A 14,141-nucleotide genomic window follows, 5' to 3' on the forward strand; every position below is an offset into this window, starting at 1 on the left:
ATGTTGTGGGATAGATTCCAGGAGCCAGGCTTTTAAGCATTCAACCTCTTCATTCTTTAGAGTCCTTTCCTGATTTTTTGCTTTAAACATTCAGAATGGACAGAAACATAATTTCAAACTAAAACAAAGGGAGAGTGCTACTTTTGCTCAACAACAACAACAAAATAAAACAACAACAAAGACAAGAAACACAGTTCTCACAGGCTTTTTAGGGCAATAAAACTACTCTGTAGGATACTAGAATGGTGGATACATGTCATTATACATTAGTCCAAATCCATAGAACGTACAACACCAAGAGTGAACCCTTGTGTAAGCTATGGGCATTGAGTGATAATGATGTATCAATGTAGGTTCACCAATTGTAACAAACGTACCACTCTGGTGGGGGATACTGGTAATAGGGGAGGCTATGGATTTGTGGGAGCAGTAGGTATATGAGACATCTCTGTACCTTCCACTCAACTTTGCTGTAAACCTAAAACTGCTCTAAAAAAATAAAGTCTATCAAAAAAGAAAGAAACACATTTGTAAAACCACTGAGCTAGTCTAAAGGAAGAAACAACAGTGGAGAGGATGAATGCCTTGCCCTAGGTCATCCAGCTCGTAAATGTCATAACTGATGAGTTTCCTGAGATTGTGATTTCAATATTGTTTCAAAACACAACCATATTTTACAAGATGGCAAAAGCAATGACCTTTCTGTTGTGAGAAAGGTTTCTAAACCTCACACCAAACATGTACACAGGCAATGAGTCTCCTTCCTTCTTCTCTGGTGCTTCTTCCATTGCACCTCATTGTCTCTCAAAGAGCCAAGCCTTACGGTTGAAGTGGAAATTTCAGGGGATTCTTATTAAATTGCAAATATGTTATATGATTAGAATAAAACATCAATTGTATGGTAAATATGAATATATTGATACCTAAAAAACGTCATTTGCCATCTGGTTTTACAAGAATTAAGTCACTAGTCACTGCAGTCACTGACCTTCAACATACCCTGAAAAGAGTTCAGGGTGGAGCTCAGGAATGAGGCACTCTGTGCTCTGGGAAAAGGTGGCAGAAAAGGCCTTCAGATAGTTAGATATTTTCAGGAGAAAATATTTTATGAATCCAAACTCTTGCATTTTCCCATACTTAGACAAGCACTAAAACCATTAACTACGATATCGGACTAGCAGAAAACCTTCTACCAAAATGTGTGCTTGGCTGCACATACTCCCTTCACCAATAACACATATATACTGACCTCCCTACCTCCCCTCCCTGACCTCTTTGGAGCAGTTCCTCGGAGCTACTTGAGAAGCTATAACTCCCAGGATACAGTCCTTAGTAAGTTCTCAAGTAAAACTGAACTTACAGCTCTCACATTGTGCCTTTTTTTTTTTTTTTTTCCAGTTGACAACAGATAGGGTTGAAAAGGGGAGAAGAGAATAAAGCATGGGTGGGGTTGGGAGAACAGTATTAGGAACAGCTAAGTCTGGAGAGGGCAAAATAGATTCAAGTAGTAGTTTAAAGGACTGAGAGTACCAGAAGACCCTACAAGGATAGAGGGTGTGCACGCATGCGTGCACACACACACACACACACACACACAACCTAGGGCAGGAGTCCTGAAAATATTCTTCACATCAGTAAGTGAAAAAACAGTAATCTATTGGGACCTACCTTATAACTAGAATATAAGAAACAGTTAAATAATTACAGACCTATAATTTAACAAGCATACCTTCGTTAAACGACAGTTGCATTCTTTTATAGTAAATAGATGTCCCTAGTTACTGAGAGAGGCACAGCACAAATATAGCATGTATGAAAAGAAAACCTTTCTAGAATTTAGAAGAATTAAATTTGAAAAATAGAATGACAACAACTTTCTTTAATTGGCATTTTAGTTCTTTCCTTGCCAAATGAGAGACACGCCTGCTAGCTAAAGCAAATCAACCACTGAGGACAAGTAACAGATAATTAGTACTTATAGATATTTTAAAACTCTTAAATAGATTTTCATTAAATTAGTATGCTTTGACTTTATGGACTGATTTCTCATGACTTGCTGCAGCTTAAAGCCAAGACAATTTATTACTGGGAAATGATAAGCTTCCTGGGACTGTGAACTTAGTATTGTTTCAGGACACAATCTCATTTTACAAGGTGGCACTAGAAATGATATTTTTCATGTGTGGAATGTTTCTGAAACTCATACAAAACATTCACATGTGAAAGTACGCTATGTTCATTTGCTATTTCTGTGATTAAAGTTAGTATCATTCAATTTAATCAACATTTTTGAGGGGACATATCATAGTGCTTTGAGGCTTTAGCTTTGGGTATTTTAGGAAGAAAGCACACACACAGATGTTAGGAACAAAAATGCATTCACATATCGTGAACACTGTAGAAGAGATGGTTGGGACTGACAGAAGAAGGGTCCTACACATATCCTATCTAATGTAATGAGCAGCCCCAGGAGGAATGGCCTCAAACTGAGTTTTTAATAATGAGAACCATAGATTCTGGCAGATAGGAAGAGAGAGTCGGTCCTGGGCATGAAAATCCCCGTGAGCAAATTCAAATGACTTTGTGATGAGTAAAGGCAGGGGAAGGTAGGCAATTTAGCCTGGCTATAATTGAAAGCCTGAGTCTGGTGGGGATGAACAGTATGAAGGAAGGGAATGTGGTAAAGTGTTCTGCATTCTTGGAGGGAGGAAGAAACGTGCGTCCAAAGAGTTAATTCTATTGATTTTTTGGGTTGAACGCACTTGTTTCTTGCAGCCAGCAGATGTTTTCTTCTACACTGCAAAAATTTGTGGTTGTGGGATGGGCTGTTGCATAATTAGAACAGGACCTAATGAACTAGAATGTCTTTTCTTTTCTTTTTTTTTTTTTTTTTTTTTTTGCCTAGAGTACTTAATAACTTGATTACTTGAGAAGTTACTTAGAAACCAACTCTCTGGGACTGTGTTTATAGGAACTGTAACTCAGACCTAGTTCTGAGCAGATAGGATCATGCCACTCCCATGCTCTTTTTTCTTCAGAAAAATCCAAGCTCTTTTGCTGGGTTTTCAAGCTCCTTCATCAACTGACCCTTGGTGACCTCTCCGGCTCAATTTTCAATTCTGTATCTGGATAACTTTTACTTCTCTATGTAGATGGGGTTCAGGGGTTGACTCCTTTGGGAAGACATTTATGATTGCTTCTCACTGCTAACAGGGCTTTGTTCTTGCTTAGTGTTCCCATAAATAGCTATAGATGTTTCCATCACTGCATTTTCTACACGACTGTATGTTACCTGTTACTGCTTCACTTGCTCCTCTAGACTATCTTGCTCATCGTTGTCTTCTCAAGTCTTAGCACAAGGGCTTCCATAGATTCAATATTCAGTATATACTTGAGCTAAGGAGAATATTATCCATGAATAGCTTTGAGTTTTTCTTTACGTAAATTGCTCTTGTGTGGTGATAATGTCTTATGCAATTGATTATTAAACTGCCACTCATATTTGGGGGGGTTAAGTTAGATCAAGTTATTTTTATAATGTTTAATATATAATTTTATTTTGTTATATGATTTGATTCCCTAGTCTACATTTAGAAAAGCAACCTGCCAAATGTTTTAAAAATGTGAGCATTTAAATGTACATAGTGGGTCCTTACAGAATTGTCTACCGAGCACTTTAGTCTGGATATTGCCTCTCAAACTTCACCCCATCTACACGGTTATTTTAAGACCTAGGTTTGTTACTTGTAGGTTAGTTGTAGTGGGACCCCCATCATCTAAGGAGAGTTGACCAGTTAAATTTAAGCACCTAACCTGAGCTGAAACATGAGTCCCTCCCTAGGAATTCTGGAGATGAAACAGAGAATGTATGTATACTCTCTTTTGGCGAGCCTAGAATATGAGATGCAATTTTTGGCAACTAGATTTCCCTCCACAAGGACCCTGGAAGCAAAGAAAATCTCCTTTGCAGAGAGAAAGAGAAGACTGACCATGATCACTGGAGAGAAGAGACAAAATATGTAAAACATGTTTTAAACATGTGTGAATTTCTTGTTTCAGTAATTCTTTAGGGCTAGCCATATTCTTGTTCTTGGGCCTCATGAATGACCTTAAGTATCCTTATAATAAATATATACTTTTTCTTAAGTCAGTTTGAGTCAGATCTCTCTCACTTGCAACAAAGACCCAAATTATTACAATATACAAGACACGGTCCAAGTTTCTCTTCAATTATGCATTTCAATTACTTTTCTGATACATGACACATTTTCTTAAAAAATTTCAATTGGGTAATTACAAACTTAATTCTGGCAACAAATTAGTGAAAAATCAAGGTCCATGAAAAACATCCATTCCTACCCCACATGTGTAAAGAAGGAAATTAGAGGTAATTTAGAATTGTACAAGCATAGAATGAACGAAGTCCAAACCCCTAATTTTAATGTTCTTTCTTTTTGTTCTAATCTAAATAATCATTTAAAATATTAGACCTTCAGTGGCAACTAACATTAAAAGGAAGGAAAAACATTTTTCCTCCAGTTAAAGATAAAATGTATTTGGACATTTTGGTCAAATTTTATGTTTTCCTGGTTTACCTAGAATTTTTTCCATCGTCTCTTCATCTTGTTTGGGTGGTGATTAGAGATTTTTGTAAAGACAATTCCTGTAATAATCACGCCTCTTTGCCACTGGAGAGTACTTCCCTCCTTCCCCTTTGCACCTCACAAGCATTCCCTGATTAGACATTCCAACAATTCTTGGAAGGAAATTGGGTGATATTGTCTGGGACTCCATGGTCTCTGAGGAAACTATCTATTTTAGTTTTTTAGAAATAAACCAATCACAAGGACAGCAAGTATATCTATCAGCGAAAGGACAGAAATCGCAACATCCTGAAAGTCTTACTCATCAAACAGGAAGTCACTGCCAAAAGAACATTTAGCTAATTCCCTAATGAAGGTCTGGCTATGATTGTAAGACAATAGCAACAAAGTCTTACAAGTGCATCCAACAGTTTTTTGCTTTGTTTTGTTTTTTTTTACTTCTTTGTAGTTAAGTATTCAAATGTTCTTAATTTCATGAAGACACTGATTTATACAAACTCTGCTTTAGGTTGAAGCCAGCTGCCAACCAGCCCTATATAAGCAAGTTCCGTATGTGTGTGTGTGTGTGTGTGTGTGTGTGTGTGTGTGTGTGTGTGTGTGTTTGTGCATGAGAGAGGGAGGGAGAGAGAGAGAAAGAGAAGAAGAAGGACACACTATACTACAAAGCTACAGTAATCAAGACAGTATGGCACTGGCACAAAAACAGAAATATAGATCAATGGAGCAGGATAGAAAGCCCAGAGATAAACCCACACACATATGGTCACCTTATCTTTGATAAAGGAGGCAGGAATGTACAGTGGAGAAAGGACAGCCTTTTCAATAAGTGGTGCTGGGAAAACTGGACAGGTACATGTAAAAGTATTAGATTAGAACATTCCCTAACACCATATACAAAATTAAGCTCAAAATGTATTAAAGACCTAAATGTAAGGCCAGAAACTATCAAACTCTTAGAGGAAAACATAGGCAGAACACTCTATGACATAAATCACCGCAAGATCCTTTTTGACCCACCTCCTAGAGAAAGGGAAATAAAAACAAAAATAAACAAATGGGACCTAATGAAACTTAAAAGCTTCTGCACAGCAAAGGAAACCATAAACAAGACAAAAAGAAAACCCTCAGAATGGGAGAAAATACTTGCAAATGAAGCAACTGACAAAGGATTAATCTCCAAAATATACAAGCAGCTCATGCAGCTCAATATCAAAAAAACAAACAACCCAATCCAAAAATGGGCAGAAGACCTAAATAGACATTTCTCCAAAGAACATATACAGATTGCCAACAAACACATGAAAGAATGCTCAACATCATCGATCATTAGAGAAATGCAAATCAAAACTACAACAAGATATCATCTCACACCGGTCAGAATGGCCATCATCAAAAAATCTAGAAACAATAAATGCTGGAGAGGGTATGGAGAAAAGGGAACACTCTTGCACTGCTGGTGGGAATGTGAATTGGTACAGCCACTATGGAGAACAGTATGGAGGTTCCTTAAAAAACTACAAATAGAACTACCATATGACCCAGCAATCCCACTACAGGGCATATACCCTGAGAAAACCATAATTCAAAAAGAGTCATGTACCAAAATGTTCACTGCAGCCCTATTTACAATAGCCAGGACATGGAAGCAACCTAAGTGTCTATCAATGGATGAATGGAAAAAGAAGTTGTGGCACATACATATAATGGAGTATTATTTAGCCATAAAAAGAAACAAAATTGAGTTATTTGTAGTGAGGTGGATGGACCTAGAGTCTGTCATACAGAGTGAAGTAAGTCAGAAAGAGAAAGACAAATACCATATGCTAACACATATATATGGAATCTAAGAAAAAAAAAATGTCATGAAGAACCTAGGGGCAAGAAAGGAATAAAGACACAGACCTACTAGAGAATGGACTTGAGGATATGGGGAGGGGGAAGGGTAAGCTGTGACAAAGTGAGGGAGTGGCATGGACATATATACACTACCAAACATAAAATAGATAGCTAGTGGGAAGCCACCGCATAGCACAGGGAGATCAGCTTGGTGCTCTGTGACCACCTAGAGGGGTGGGATAGGGAGGGTAGGAGGCAGATGCAAGAGGGAGGAGATATGGGGATATATGTAAATGTATAGCTGATTCACTACGTTATAAAGCAGAAACTAACACACCATTGTAAAGCAACTATACTCCGATAAAGATGCTTAAAAAAATTAATTAAATCTTTAAAAAAATGTGCATATAAGGGGACTTGTGCAGTTTAAACCAATGTTATCAAGAGTCAACGGAATATGTACATCTTTATACACATATAAAATGGTAAGAAAAATAGCATCTTCATTTTATGCATGAGAATACCAGGGCATATTTATTAACTCATGCAATTATTCAAAGTTTCTTTTGAATAATCTGAAACATTTCGGACTTTGGGTTAGGTTATAGTAACTCCATATTAAGCACAATGAAAACAAATACACAAATATAAATGAATGGATCTTCCATTTAGTAAGATAGGGTGAGGTGACTTACTCTTTGCTTTTTAAAGATACATTGAATTACTATTACTGAAAAAAACGATTGTCAAAGAAGACAGCAAAAAACCTCACTAAAGCAATAATGACATTTTCAGTTGTATTTCAGATTTTTAAGACTGGAGTAAGTAAAACAGAACTTTTAAATATAAGGAGGGCCATTTTAAAGAATTAGAAAGACCACAATGGATCTTCTCCAATCTACATTGCAGAGTATATTAGTAGTCTTAAGTGATCCCTAGGAGTTACATGACCCCCCCTTCATGAAGTGGTCCAGAGCTGCTGGCAACATGGGAAGTTCCATATGCTTATTGAGGATGGGTGCAAATGCAAACTCTTGACAACTCTAGCTGAGTTTAATCTGTTAAATCAATGTTACAAAAATGCTGGTTTGACCTCTGCCTTAGAAATTGTCGGCACAGTTCTCTGTTGGGTATTCTATTGCTTGTTTAAATATTCACACTTTTTTATGTCACATGAAAATACTCATTGCTAATAGCAAAACTCTGGATTCAGGTACAAAAGGCCATACTTGAGATAAAATAAATAAGTAATAAGGTATTATCAAATACAAGACAAGGAATTTTGGCACTGTGGTGGCAGCAATATGTTGGCAATCAGCCCTAGAGAGTGTTCTGTGGAGCATTCTACAAAGGCCCAAGGTGGTAAGTCTAGAAAAGGCATTTTTTTATTATTTACCCAAGCCATATTAGATGATGTTCTGTAGACAAATCTCTGTAGCACCATCTAACCTATTCTTCATTAATTGTTGCATTTATGGATGGATGAACTGGTTGGTTTATTCATTCTTTTATTTATATATGCAATCATTATCTATTCAGAACCTGCTATAATACATCAGGTACTATATTAAATATTGAGAAAAAATTAAATACAACATAATATTTATTCATTTGTTCACAGTCTAGCCAATACCCAACAGATGACAAGATAAGTGTAATAATACTAATGTGTACAGGCTATTAAAGACATTCATAGGAGGGTCTAGATGTGAAGGGTTCAGCGTGTACCTGAAAACATGTTGTGACATAACAATCTCATACCCACCATGCAGAAATGTTTACAAATGCACTGTTTTCTCATTGTGAGAATATACTCAAAGTCTCTGAGTTTAATAGGTAATTAGAATGACAGTTTTTGGAGATAAAGAAGAACTAGAGTCTAGTGTCTTATCTGCCATCTTCTTAGGTGTCTTTATCACTTTGAGGCTCAGTTTCAGAATCTTTAAAACAGCAATAATAATAGTAATTGCCTCAGGAGTGTTTAAGGATTACATATGAGTGATTATAAAACACTCATCTCAGTGCATGAGATATAGCTGAAGCTCCATATACAATCACTATTATTATTTCCAATAACTGCTGCAGCCAAAAAACAATATATATATATATATATATATATATATATATATGTATATATAATACAAGGTTCAGGACTCAATATCAAGAATAGAAGTAAGAATGAAACATACTATTTTCCCTTGGTTGATAATTCAATTCAGAGGGTAGGAACAGACTTTCAAAGAGTAATTTAAAAAGAAAGTGCAGTATTTATGTTCCAAGTTACTAGCTAGAGATGTCTGAGGCAGTAAAATTGGAGCTGATTGCTAATGGAAGGATGGCGTTTTAGACATATGCAAAGGGAGGTGGTAAGTTTTAAGACTCCCTCTCTCCACAACTGTTTATAATTCAGAAAATCTTAGAATCAAATATTTGACACAAAGATAAAACTTTTTTGTGGTAATTCTAAATGATTATTTAATCTCTGCATGAATAACTCTAAATGAAGATGTAAGTGGTATTTTGACAGTACAATAAAAAATAGTTTAGCATCACACAGTCTGATTTCAAACTATATTACAAAACCACAGTAATCAAAACAGTATGATATTGACATAGAAACAGACACATAGATCAATGGAAAAAAAGAGAGAGCCTAGAAATAAATCCATGCATATATGGTCAATTAACTTATGACAAAGGAGCCAAGAATATACAATGAGGAAAGGACAATCTTTTCAATAAATTATTCTGGGAAACTGGAAATGCAAAAGAATGAAACTGGATCCGTATTTTACACCATACACAAAAATAAACTTAAAATGGATTAAAGGCTTAAATTTAAGACCTGAAACCATAAAAATCCTAGAAGAAAACACAGGGGGTAAGCTGCTTGACATTGGTTTTGGCAAAGATGTTTGGGATTTGACACCAAAAATAAAGGCAACAAAAGCGAAACTAAGCGGGACTATATCAAACTGAAAAGCTTCTACACAGCAAAGGAAACCATCAATAAAATAAAAGGCAATTTACAGAATGGGAAGAATATTTGCAAGTCATATCTGGTAAAGTGTTAACACCCAAAATATAAGAAGAACCCACACAATTCAATAACAAAAGAACCCAAACAGTCCAATTAAAAAATGGACAGAGGAACTGAATAGATATTTCTCCAAAGAAGATATACATACCAAAAAGATGTACCTGGCCAACAGGTACATGCAAATGTACTTAACATCACTTTTTACAATGGAAATGCAAATCAAAACCACAATGAGATATTATCTCATGCCTGTTAGAATGGCTATTATCAAAGAGATAAGTGTTGGTGAGGATATGGAGAGAAAAGAACATTTGTACATTGTGGATGGGCATGTAAATTGGTGCAGCCCCTATGGGAAACAATGTGGAGGTTCCTGAAAAAAATTAAAAATAGAACTACCATATAATTTGGGAATTTCACTTCTGGGTAAATATCCAGAGGGAATGAAAACAGGATATTGAAGAGATATCTGCACTTCCATGTGCATTGCAGCATTATTCACAACAGCCAAGATATAGAAACAACCTAAGTGCTCATCAACAGATTAATAGATAAAGAAAATGTGGTATACACACACACACACACACACACACACACACGCACACGCACACGCAATGAAATATCCTTCAGCCATGAGAAAGAAGGAAATCCTGTCATTTGAAGCATGGATGAAACTTGAGTTGCATTATGCTAAGTGAAAAAAGACAGAAAAACAAATACTTCATGGTATCACTTACACGTGGGATCTAAAAAAAGTCAAACTCTACAAAGAGTACAAAAATGGTTGCCAAGGGCTGGGAGATGAGGGACATAGGGAGAGGTTGGTAAAAGGGTACAGACTTTCAGTTATAAAATGAATAAAGTTTGAAGATACAAAGTATAACATGGTGAGCACAGGTGAGAACGCTTATCTGAGACGTTTGTATTGGGAGTAGATGTGGAACACTGTTCTCTTTGTCCAGTCCCCTCTCCTTTTTTTCTTTTTTTTTTTTTTGGTAATTGCATTTTCAACCCATCCCCATGCTTACCATGGGAAGAATGAATTAATGCAATGTCCACTTATCCACTCTCTGGGACTATATTCATTTTTCCTGGGATATGCAACTGATCTATCCTGGACCAATAAATCCCTATCCAAATTTTATTTTGGAAATTAAGGAAAGTTAAGCATGCACTCACTATACTCTTGCTTACTTGAATTGAACTATATGCTGAACTTTAATGTTTAGGAAAGGTGGTGACTGGGTTTAAGTACGTTTTTACTAATCAGACTGCTATTTTGCAATGTTGAAGTTGTGAATTTTAGCATTTATAATCCAATCACATCATTTGAGGAAAGGTAATAAAGCATGGCTTACATGATGTATCCAATCAGAGATAAAGACAGGGAACATGATTGTCTTCTATAATTTTGTTATAAATCACAAAATGTACAATTTTCATGCTAAAAGCTTAAGAGAGACATGTGTGCTATGCTGGGGTACACTTTTTTCTACAAGAAAGTTTAAAAGGGGCAATGGAGCATTTTTATCTGGTTGCTGCTCAAAGATGGGGAGCCTTGACAGTGGAAGGAAATAACCATTAACACCAGATCCTGGATGTCATAGAGGACCACGTGATCCTCATACCCAGCAGTAATATGTACAGTTGTTTAGGCAATCTGAAAATAGACTAAGAAGCAATGTTCAGCTGAGACTCAGGATGCTTCTTTGGAGGAGGCTGACTTCCAGGAATACAGGCTGAGCTAACATCAGGTTTGCCCTACGCAGTTCCTTTTGGAAGGGTCATCTTCTTCTATAGGGAGTCTTACCATCGGCCAGATCCAGTGGTATATAATTTATGAAGATAATGGTGATGATAAAGATAAAAGAAAATGACAAAGAAAAGTTAAAAGTAAATAAAAATGCAGAATAAGAGGAAACAGTGGAAGAGAAAATGAGAAAAAAAACAAAGCAAAAGCAAGGATAGAAGCCAAATCACCAAAGGCTGCACCTTGTACTTCATTATGCATTAGCTCTTTAGATTTTCATAACTCTATGAAGGAGTTATTATTTCCCCCATTTTGCAGATGAAAAAGTGATGATCAGAGAGATGAGGAGACTCTCCCAAGCACCTGCTGTTTTGATGCTCAGAATCAATTTCCTTATCCCACTTTTTTTTTTCCTCCAATAAGAGCATTCCAATTTCTACTATGGACCCACTTATCATGCACTCTTATTATATGTGCTTAAGTTTGAGCTCCAGGAAGGAGCATGTGGCCCAAACTTACACTGTCCAATCAACACATTTCATTCCTCTGGCCTCAGTCATTGGCTCAGGAATACATCTCTCAGGTTTAAGACTTTTGTTTGAACTGTTAGGCTGAGAAAGCTCAGATTTCCACTGAATTTGAACTTGGAAGCATTTAGGATTGGAACTGCTAGCCTTATTCACAACAGCCTTATTCACAACAGCCAAGATATAGAAACAACCTAAGTGCTCATCAACAGATTAACAGATAAAGAAAATGTGGGGACTGGACAAAGAGAGTTGGAATAGAGGTAGAGACTGGTAGAGACTGGGTCTTGGTGACATTGTCAAAATCTTAACGCTAACCATGCCTGAAAACTACATTACTCTGGCAATTTTATTTATATAAGGAATAATTTTTTCTGCCAATATTTATGTGCATATAAGCCTGTGTTGTTCTTTAACCGGCAGCAGAAAAAAAAATCTTGACTAATACATAAAGCCAATTAACGAGTTAGTGGTAAAGAGGGTATTCAGATGAAGATTCTCTGACTCTACCATTTATGTAACATACTGTAAAACTCCCCAACTTAAAGGAAAATTTCTAATGCAAATAATATCATTTAACAAGGGGACTAGCCTAATTTTGGTTTGGCTTGTTATACTATCAATTTTTTCTTCTTTTGTAAAACCAGGATAATAACATTATCTCATTGGGTTGTTATAAATACTCACAGATAATTTGTGTAAAATGTCTTGAATAATTACAGGCACGTGGTAAAAAGGCACATGCTAAACATTTGTTAGAAATTGTCAGAATTATTCATAATTCTTATAGTCAAGTGTGCCAGAGAACAACTATTTTCAAAATATTTCTTTCATTTAGATGATAAGAATCATTAGGGTATCATTTACCTGGGTCTTCATTTGTTCTTATCAAATCAAACAAAAAAGAAAGATAAGAAATGAAAATGCTTTATACCTTACACCTTTGTGTGAAAGTTTTTTCTGGACCATTTTTTTTAAGAAAAACATCTTTCAGAAAACCAGCTCACAACTTTGGCGCTTTGGTATATTTAGAGTCAAGAAAGCCACCAGAAGGGACATTTTTAGATGTCAACATAGTGACATGAGATTTGGGCAAGTTTTTCAACTTTGAAGGCTTATTTGGATCACTATACACTACAGATGCATCCTCCCACTCTGGGGGTCATGCTAAATTTATAGTTCTTGTTTGGAATCAAGGTACATGGAAAAGGAAAGTAGAAATTGAGTTGTTTCAAGGATAAAGACAACACCTGATAAATGCAAAGCCAGACCACTCTGAAAAAAAAAAACAAAACGGTCAAGTTAGTTACACTTATGCCAGGCACACAGAATTAATCTGATTCTGGCTGTTCACAGGCAGAATCAAGGGGAAGAGTATGAACTACAAGCTGCTAGTAACTCCCATTGGACAATGAATGCGACGTGTCAAAAGGTCCATGTAAATTCAAAACTTTAAGACCCAGAGGTGTATTGAGAAATACTCTGGTAATATTTTTCAAGTCTCTCCTTGAATAGCAGTGACAATCTGCCAGGGGAAGTGAGTGCAACAAAGCTCTACTTAATATCTCCCAAGAGCCACAGGTGCAAGCTGATTTCTCGAGCCAGCCCCTAGAGACAAGCAAACGTTATATTACAACGAATGTCATAAGACGTACAGAAAGTAGCATAAAATGCCTAATTTATTCACAAAGTGACATTTTATTTAGTGCAAATAGACAACTTGGGCTTTTACCGAGGCACTTTCAGTAATGAAAGGGTGTTACTAAAATAGGTTAGAACAGCTGACATTGTTGTCTTTATAACACAAGTTGCTGTTCTTTGGCTGTGGCAGAATTTAACCATAACATATAAGATGTCTAGTGTTCAATAACCTTCCTAATGAACATATGCTCCTCCCTGGTCCAACATTACATGATTCCTTCCTGGCCATAAGCTTTAGAGGTCAAGTTACTGTTTATTACTATGCATCAGTGTTTCCAGAGTGATTTTTGCATAAGAGTGTTTTTTGGAGCTCTGCATTAATTTACTACTCCAGTCAAAGGTTAACTACTATAGTGAATGCTGTGCTTAGTTGAGCACAGGGTCACTGTGTACTTTTGCTGCTCTGACAATTTATATCTGTTTATGGTCTCTGGCAATATGGCTTGATAGTGGAGTCATCCTTAAACATTAGCTATTTTCTATATTCCTATCAGCCCTATAAATATTAAATAACTGCTGTATCATTCTAGAGAGTTACAATTTTTTTCTCATCCCCTTATTCTTTTTATGTCTAAGCTTATTGCTGGATGCACACAAAGCATATTAGGAATCAAATGACATATTATGACAAGTGGCTGTCAAGTGCGCAGATTAACCAAATGTAAATGAGTCTATTTCTTATT

This window comes from Phocoena sinus, chromosome 3 (assembly GCF_008692025.1).
Source record: "Phocoena sinus isolate mPhoSin1 chromosome 3, mPhoSin1.pri, whole genome shotgun sequence".
NCBI lineage: Eukaryota > Metazoa > Chordata > Mammalia > Artiodactyla > Phocoenidae > Phocoena > Phocoena sinus.